This window comes from Octopus bimaculoides, chromosome 7 (genome assembly GCF_046866305.1).
Source record: "Octopus bimaculoides isolate indiv1 chromosome 7, ASM4686630v1, whole genome shotgun sequence".
In the NCBI taxonomy this organism is placed as follows: Eukaryota; Metazoa; Mollusca; class Cephalopoda; order Octopoda; family Octopodidae; genus Octopus; species Octopus bimaculoides.
The window spans coordinates 102574548-102584061 of record NC_142934.1 but is presented as its reverse complement, the minus strand read 5'-3'; the positions used below and the strand labels follow the sequence as shown (position 1 = coordinate 102584061).

The 9514-nt window shown below is 36.7% G+C and overlaps 1 long non-coding RNA gene across 1 annotated transcript in view; it reads right to left on the bottom strand.

Moving 5' to 3' along the window:
* LOC149134866 (uncharacterized) overlaps window positions 1–8943 on the bottom strand; it is a 103765-nt gene extending 94822 nt beyond the window's left edge. Inside the window, exon 1 of the long non-coding RNA XR_016242470.1 lies at window positions 8817–8943. This is a non-coding gene — a long non-coding RNA (uncharacterized LOC149134866). The remainder of the gene's footprint in view (window positions 1–8816) is intronic.
* Window positions 8944–9514: the final 571 nt, after the last annotated feature.

Genomic DNA, 9514 nt, shown 5'->3' with positions numbered 1-9514 from the left:
ATTTTAGAGTGGTTGGTTGTCAGTCCGAGGACAGTGCAATTTGAGGACTTCTACCGAGAGTGATATCCAGTCAACATCATGGTATTTGGAGTAATCTCTAGTGATGGCGACTTTATGCTTCTATTCATCTTCTCAAACAACTTCAGATTTTACACGGAGCCCAACATCAAGTGCTTGGGGAAGGCAGTGCTGCCCTACTTCAAGAGGGTGGCTGGTTGAAGACACTATGTCTACCATCATTGCACACAAGCAGGAGAAGCCACTCCATGGCTGAAAGATAATTTCTGCGACCACATCATCTAACTCACCAGACTGCAAGTCCCTTATTATTCTGTGTTGGGCGCAGTTGAGCGAGTTATCAACAAAATTCCTTATAACTCCAAATATGATCTGAAGGCAAGGATTATAGCAGCATTCACCAACTTAAACAAGGAGATCGTCCTGACAAGTTGCAGAAGATTCTAAAGTCGTCTGGAAGTTGTAGTTGGTGGTTTTATTGAATAAATTAAATTTACTCTTTAGCATTTCAAGATATTTTTTATGTACTTTTGGTAAATATATGTATTAAAATGAGATGTCAATGTCATTTTGATTTTTGTGTAATTTAGATATGTCAGCTCTCACCACTTTTGTATGTAGTGGCTTTTGAGACCCTACTGCGAAGGTTGAGTGGCATCCCGAGAGAACCAGTTTTAAGGGAGTTTGTTACAGATTACGTGGACGATATCACTATCAGCGTAACCACAGTAGCACGCCTAAGTGAAGTGGGTAAGGCTATTGAGGTTTACGAGACGGTTGCAGGAGCAAAGATTAACCTGGAAAAGTCGGTCGGCTTGCAGCTCGGCACCGGGGTTGGCCAGTCGATGCTTTCAGACAGCGTTGTTGAGCGCTGGACAGAGGGACCGGTTAACTTGCTGGGAGTCTGGTTTGGGTCAGGCCTCCAGTTAGAGAACAATTTGACGGAGGTTTCGAGCAGGGTGGCTGCAGTAGTCAAGACTTGGTCATGGTGGTGGCTATCCCTGAAAGGGAAGGCGTATGTGGCAAATGTGTTTATCGCATCGGTCATTAACTACCGCCTGACCATCGTGCCTATCCGGATTCGTGGTTGATTAGGTTGGAGAGAGAGCTCTTTTGCTTTTTGTGGAAGGGCAGGTCACCACTTGTGAAATGCTCTGCCTATTGTCAAAAGTCGTTAAAGGGAGGTTTAGGGATGCCATTATTAATGATGCGCAGGCATGCGTTGAAGTTGAGGCATCTCTAGATTCTCCCGGATGGTGAACGGGTGTGGTATCCGATCGCCAGATAATTGTTACCCGAGTTCAAACATTTTTTTTTGCGAAAAGGACACCTGGTGGTTTCATAGACCGAGGTCGAGTGAATGGTATAAAGAGTGCCGTAAGGCCCTCCTGCTATTCCGGCTATCTATGTTCAAAAATAGATAGAAGCATGTTGCTCGAGTGCAAGGAACCGTATGAATAGGCTGTAACAGAAGAAAAAAAAAGGTACCAACGATAGATCGGAGCTTGTGGGGTGCGAGCGTGGTCATCGCTACATTTTGTTTTGTATTTTATATAATTTTTATATTCATATTTTATGTAGAATCATAACGAATTACTGATCCCAATCAGTTGGTTTGTCCATTTCTGTGTTTGGCCCCCTGTGGGCAATACAGAAATTGGTATTTCGTCTGCCGTTACGTTCTGAGTTCAAATTCTGCCGAAGTCGACTTTGACTTTCATCCTTTCGGGGTCGATAAATTAAGTACTAGTTACGCACTGGGGTCGATATAATTGACTTAATACCTTTGTCTCACCTTGTTTGTCCCCTCCATGTTTAGCCCTTTGTTGGCAATAAAGAAATAAAGAACGTTAGCACGCCGGGCGAAATGCTTAGCAGTATTTCGTCTGTCTTAACTTTCTGATTTCAAATTCCGCCGAGGTCAAATTTGCCTTTCATCCTTTCGGGTTGGATAAATTAAGTACCAGTAGCGCACTGAGGTCGATCTAAATGACTACCCCCCTCCCTCAAAACTTCGGGCCTTGTTCCTATAGTAGAAAAGAATACTTTTCCTCTCTAATCCAAGTTAAGCATAATTTTCTTTAATATCGGCACATGCTCCTTCTAGACACATTATGCGATATACGAAGTTTCTGTTCTTTCAGTCGATACAAAGGCTTGTTACAGAAATCATGCAAGCCTTTCTACTTATTTTTCTATCAAAAGGATAAGATTTACAGATCATTGATCTCAATGATCAACCTGATATTTTGTTCACGACTTTGATATTAAGATTAGTTTCCCATAGAATTTTCCAATACCTATTAATTATTTTATATTGGTTGCGATGTCTACAAAGGCGGTATTATCGAATTTTGTTTTACCGGACTATGCATTAACCTTCTTTTATATTCTATATTCTGTCGTTGTTGTCGTCGTCGTCGTCATCAACATCATCGTTATCGTTATCATCATCAACAACACAACCATCACCATCTCGGCTGTTTTATTTGTCTTGTGCTTTCATATTATACAATTGACCGCAGCCGTATGTACTTTGGGTTATGGAGTATACTATTACCTTTCATATTGCTTTCAACGCAATCTAATATTTATATAGTGACCAGCTGTGCTATTTTCAGATATTTGTGTACATGAGGTAGTCTTGGAATCTCAGCTAAGTAATACTCAGCATCTTCAATATTTCTCATGGCTAAAATGATGTTGATTGTTTCTGCAAACGGATTATCATTGTTTCTAAATTCTTCGTGTGTGGGGTACCAACCTATTTCAATTAGAGATTTATTAGCATCTGCTGGAACTCAAAATTATATGGAAAGCTATTTCCTCTCCTAATTACGCGCGACAAACCTACTCAGTATATGCGACCTGTTGTCTTTGTTTCATCGGAATGGTATGTCGCAGAATATAATCAAATTATAATTTTCTAAGTCATTTTTCGATGAATATTTAGGCCAATCTTTTCTGATGACAATTCATAAGGCTGGCAAAATTTCCATACCGAGTATGTTTATTATTATTACTGTGTATTAGCGATGAAGAAATAATGCGATTAAATGTTTCTTCACAAAATTTACATATTGCGTACATAACTATATCACACTTTTTAATATATGTCTTGTAGTAGTTTCCAGTTAAGGCTTTACCCATCGTACCTCAATGAAACTCCTCTGCTCACAGATTGGATTTCTGAGTTTTTCTTTAAAGGTTAAGATATTTATTTCTTTTCATATACTATTAGCAGACTTCGAAGGAATTTAGTATGTATTGGAATTTTCTTGCTGTCGTTTTATGAAGCTAATCTTTAGCTTTATTACCAGCCTAGATAGTAGTAATTTCTTTTTATACCAATATTATCATTCAGACTGCTATAGACATACTCCAACTTCCACATTTAATTTGAATTCAAACATTTCCTTCACTTATATGTAATTTGATGCCATTTATTTGTATCTAAGCAGATGTATGCATGAAGGATATAGTACTAGGGTCTGATTCATAATTAGTAGGGCTCTAAAACATAAGGCTTAGAGGAATTTTCTGAGATATTTTCGCTAGAAGCTACACAAAAGTATTATTTTCAGACATTTCCGCATTTTGAGGCTCTAAATTGTAACTTACTTAACTTACACTCTAACCCAGCACTGTAAGCTTGTTTTTCTAACATTGATATAACGATGTTAACGTTATACATTCATAATTTTTATGTAAGAGACAATATATTTATTGAGGTTTCAAAGTTTGTCACAAGGCCAGCAATTTCGTGGGAGATTTAAGTTGATTACATAGGCCGCAGTAACGTAACGAAATGGTTTTTTATAGTATCAAACACGAAAGGATGAAAAACAAAGTCGGAGTTTGAACTTAAAATGTTAGGACGGACGAAATACCACTTAGCATTTCGCTCGGTATGCTAAGCAATATAGCAGCTCACTGCCTTCGTTATATCTCTTATTAATAATACATTTGAAATGGCATAATCGCTCGCCCGTTGGACAAATTACTTCGCGTCATTTTCATCGGTTCTTTACGTTCTGTGCCCGAATCCCTCCTAAGTCAACTTTGTCTTTCATCATTTCGAAATTGATAAGATGACCTTCCAGCTAAGTATAGGGATCGATGGAACCAACAATATGCTCTCACCTTTCAGTTTTGCAATTCTTGATCCAAAATTAAAAAGAAATATGAAAAGTAAAATTTACTGATTGAAGTGTGAGTATCGCGGAAATGTTGACATCAGACAAAATATTTTGTGGAACAGAGAGCTTGACAAACTTTACTTGGGTTTAGTTGTGTTCATTTTCATAGTGAGTTCCAATACTATCAAATTTGCGTTTTGCCGTTTATCATTTCAACGAGGGAAAATATTTAGTACCAGTTATATACAGAGGTAAAACTAAGTCACAACATCGTACTCCCTTCAAACATTCATACTTTGTGGCAATACTAGATCTTACTACTACGTGTTACTGCAAACACTACACAGCTATTCTATATCTCTTCACCTTATGTTCATTTTAAAACTCTCTACGTAGCCATTAGGCTCTTTAAGCGGAGTCTATTATTTTGTTATCCCTCTACTCCAGATCCTGCAGAAATACATAATCTGTTTCTTTCTGCGGTTACATGGGATTTAAAAGTTGAAACTGATGAACAGTATACTTTCTCGGACATGACATCTCAAATAAATGCAATAATTAAATAATATTAATTAAATAAGAATGTCTGTACAGTATGTTATATAACAAATATTTCGAGCTAAACACCATTGAAATAAAGGAAATGTTCAACGTATTCCCTAAGTCGAGAAATATCGGAAACTACACCTGGGCATTGCTCGTCCGCATGAACATAAAAAGAAATATTAATGTGGATCATGAAACCAAAATAAAATTAGTGGTTAATTTTATTGCTGTCACTGTATTTGTAATGGGGATATAAAACTAAAATTTATATCAATATCTCAATAAACTTTATGAAATTCTTTTATTCAGGTCATTCATACGAAGTAGTGCCAAAGGTATGAAATTTATTTCGTATAACAAGAAATTAGAATGGCACATGATGTCTCATGGGAAAATGGACAAACGCCCCCATACACACACATACTCACACTGACATACACCCCCACATATAGACACATGTACTCATATATATATACGCTGATATGAATATCTACATGAATATGTGTAAGGTCATTAATCTAGGCATGGGTGTTTTGCTTTTTCACTCTCAATTCTTACTTGAGCATCAGTCTAATATAACTTGTTAACGTCTCGTACTTTTGTTGTGTTTTCTTTTGTTACATCTACTTATTATTATTATTATTATTATTATTATTATTATTATTATTATTATTATTATTATTATTATTATTATTATTATTATTATTACTGAGAAAAAGAGCAGCGCTTACCGTCGAAGAGATACTGGGGTAAAATATAGGAAGCCCAATAAACCAATCATAACTACCCATTTGATAAGGCTACACAAAGCACATGCATCCCAACCATATGTGCGCGACATGGTGATTTCATATCAAGATAAACGCTGCATAACATTGCAGATGTGACCCAGTTAGAATTTGCTTCAAGTTGAGTAGCTCATTCTGCTCAAAAGTTCCCTGAATAAGAATTGTTTAAAGACGTTGAACGAAACATCCATGGGTCCACTGAGGAATTATTCAAACCCCAATGAAGTCCTCTTAACTTATGGCTATGATGCTCTCCCGCAACTTCTACTCGTGATCAGAAATGCACATATTGTCAACCATTAAGGAGCATGCTCAACTGGTAAAAGTCAAGCAAACCTCAGATAAAAGTCAACTTTCAGGATCTATGGAGGTTTATTGAGGTGGAAGGTTGTGGACTTCTTTTCTGTATCGAAGTGTGATAAGCTAAAAAAGTAAATGACGGGCAGCCAGGATTGCCAGGTATTCGAATAAAATACAATAGTTAAGTAATGAAGTACATAGTATCCGGACTACATATGTTTCGTAGAGAGCGGAACCTCGGAAGTTGTGGATGCCTAGTCAGGTATACCGCAGGCTACTCTTCAGGACAAGTGTATTTTGATTAAATGGAGTTTGCATTATCGCAAGGAGGTACATGTCAACGCACGGGCGATTCGATCAGAATACAAACCTCATTTAATCAAGATACGCTTCTCCTGAAGAGTAACCTCCGGTATACAACACGCTTGGATATCTACCACTCCCGAAGTCCGCACATTAAGTAGCATATATATTGCCAGGAAACTATATACTCCTTTGCGTAGCTATTGTAAATGCACACACACACACACACACACAAACACACACCCACACACACACACACACACGCACACACACACACACAGACACACACACACACACACACACACACATATATATATATATATATATATTTATATATGCATATATGTCTCTCTCTCTCTATACTTGATATTCTGTTTCTTATTTTGATTTGATTCACCTTACTTCGACCAGTGCGTAATCCAGCTGAATCTTTATTTCTAACGTATATAATTATATATATATATAACATATATGCATATATAATACACATTTATATGTATATATTCATACTTTCATAAGTATATGTATAAATATGCATAAAATGCATGTATATACATGTATACATGTAATTTAGACTTTCTTTGAGTATACTGGTGGAAATATTGTAGATGTCTAAAGCCATTAGATAGTTCTGAAACACACTAAACTATATCTGAAAAATGAATATTCGAAATTTCAAAAATATAGAAATATATTTGAACATGAACACTCATGAGAAGCGAATGATACCTAATCATACAAACAGGTTTAGGACAACGAAGTAGGCCTGTATGATATCATCTGATATGCTTGAAACCTAAGTCGAACCTCCGTCAATCCATTAATGCATAACCTATTGTCTTCCAAAAAGACACACCGGATAAAGTGATCCTGAGTTTTCAGAGACGTTAATGGCCTGAACAAGTTTAATGTTTGATGTAACCCATTAAGGCTCGTACGGGGATAAGCAAGAGCAATAACAAATAAAGCAATACATTAAGTCGCTGATATAAAAGGTGTGACAATAATCTGCACTCATAAAATCGACAATAAAATGGTATGTGTCTTATCAGATGAAAATATTCAAACTTCGATAAAACACAAATATATGGCTTTATGAAACAAGGAGAAAGACGTTCAACTGTTATAGACACACAGTCACCTGCACGCAGACACAAAAACACATACTCGTTTAGGAATATATAAATATACGTTCATACATCTTGTGGTGAATGCGTATTAATGTATATGCGTTTGAGCAAATGTGTGTGTCTATTTACGCATGTAATTTCACAGATGCTCAAATTTTGTACTTACACTTACACAATCGCATTGATCCATATGTACATTCGCATTTACACATACACTGGCATAGAAATATACATACAGTCACGCACACATTCATACACACATACATTTATATATTACGTATAGAAATGTACATAGAACTCACGTTCATATATGTAGATATGTGTGTGAGTGTATGTCTGCGTGTGTGTGCGTGTGTGTGTGTGTACATGTGTGTGTATGTACGTGTGTGTGCGCGTGTGTGCTTGGTGCATGTGTGTGTGTATGTGCGTGTGTGTATGTGTGTGTTTGCATGTATACATAGACGCAAAAATCACATATATATTTGCATGTATATTCATACGGACGGAAATATATGTAATAATATTGCAGAAAAAAGCATAAAAAACAATTTTGACAAAGAAGAAAACAAGACAAGCTAAATAATATTTAGAGTGTTTAGCCTGAAGAAGGAAGTTTTATCAATAGCCCGGCCAATGGCTGCCACTGTCAGAATTGCTAACGAGTTTCCAAATAGTTTCTTATAAAAATAGGAAATTGATTTCTGTCTATGTTGAAGATTGGAGGTATTTGTTTGTGTGTTATATATTTTGTGAAGAAAAATAACATGAGAAAAATAAAACACATGAAAGAGAAAAAGCAAAATATATAGTAATATATTGAGTATAAAAGAATGATATAAGGAAATATATATGGTGGATAAAACAACAAAATACGTATTACTCCAAATCTCTCAATTCCTGCTCCGTTCCTTTTCAATATGTATGTTTTGAATTTTATTGAAAGCCACAGAGTGAATAAAAAAACTGAACTTAGGGAATCAAATCTGGTTACCTGTCAGTCTCTATAACGATAAGAAATGGCAGAACTTGTGCTGCGACTTTGTTATGATAGAAGAGCTATTTTTCAAATGTTTTCCTAACCCTCTCGGTCCATTATACTTCTCACGTGAAGGTGGATTCATCGTCGATCTCGACGAGGAGCATTCAGTGGTTAGTTTTACTTAATTCCAACTGGAGGACTTAATTTGTTTGTCGCAGATTATTCTATAATCGGGTGAAACACTAATGCCATTCTCAAGCCGCTAGTGTGATTTCTCAATCAAGCCTTGACATTTGAATTATTGGAAGTATTACCAAAACGAATTAATGGACTGGTATTCTATTCACACACACATACACGCACGCGCACACACGCACACCCTCACACACTGACACACACACATACTCAAATACACACACACACACTCTCAAACACAAACACAGACATGTGTGTGTGCGCGCATGTGTAGTTGCTTGGCTTCGTGATTAGAGTATTCGGCGTACGATCGTACGGTCATGATTTCGATTTTTAGCGGCTCTTTGCGACCGCGAACAAGTTAGTTAATTTTACATTCCTCCATTCCACTCGCTTGGCAACAATAAGTAGTACTTACGTTTCACAGGGCCAGTATTTTCACATTCTCTTCCCCGCTGGATCTCACTGAGAGCAACGTTAACAGTTTATCAATTAAACTGGCTATATCGGGCCCAAATATTCCGCGTCTATCGTGTTCAAACCAGTTATATTCTCTTTCTCACACTTTCTGTATAGTGTCATTCTAAAAATATGCAATTACGTCATTCAAATCTCAAAGCAATGGTATAACGCATAATTAAATCAGGCTAATTTGAATAAATAAGCATCATGTTTGACAAAGTAATCTGAATGCTAAACGGTTTAGTGTACGTGTGTCTGAGGATTGGTCAGTCACATGCACGTTAATTTCACGAGCTGGCTGTTCCATTCTGGCAGTACTGCAAATGAATAAAATCTTGTTATCAGTTCGGATATAACAAATTCTAACCCGTAATAAAGTCTTGACATTATTTCGTCTTGGAGAAAATTTCTCTCTGTGAACGGATTTGGTACGTTTACACCGATCTGTCCACTGCAATAGATTTTCTCCTTCACAAAACAAAGTAAATGGCTTTCTTACGTGTTCGAACATGCCTCAAGCATATTTGATCTGGTAGCAATTTCACTTGATTTGGACTATCCTTTGAGTAAACAACACACAGAGTACTCCGGATACGATGTGATATATATCCACCTTTGCTACTACAATTAACTCCGGAAATACCCACAAGAATT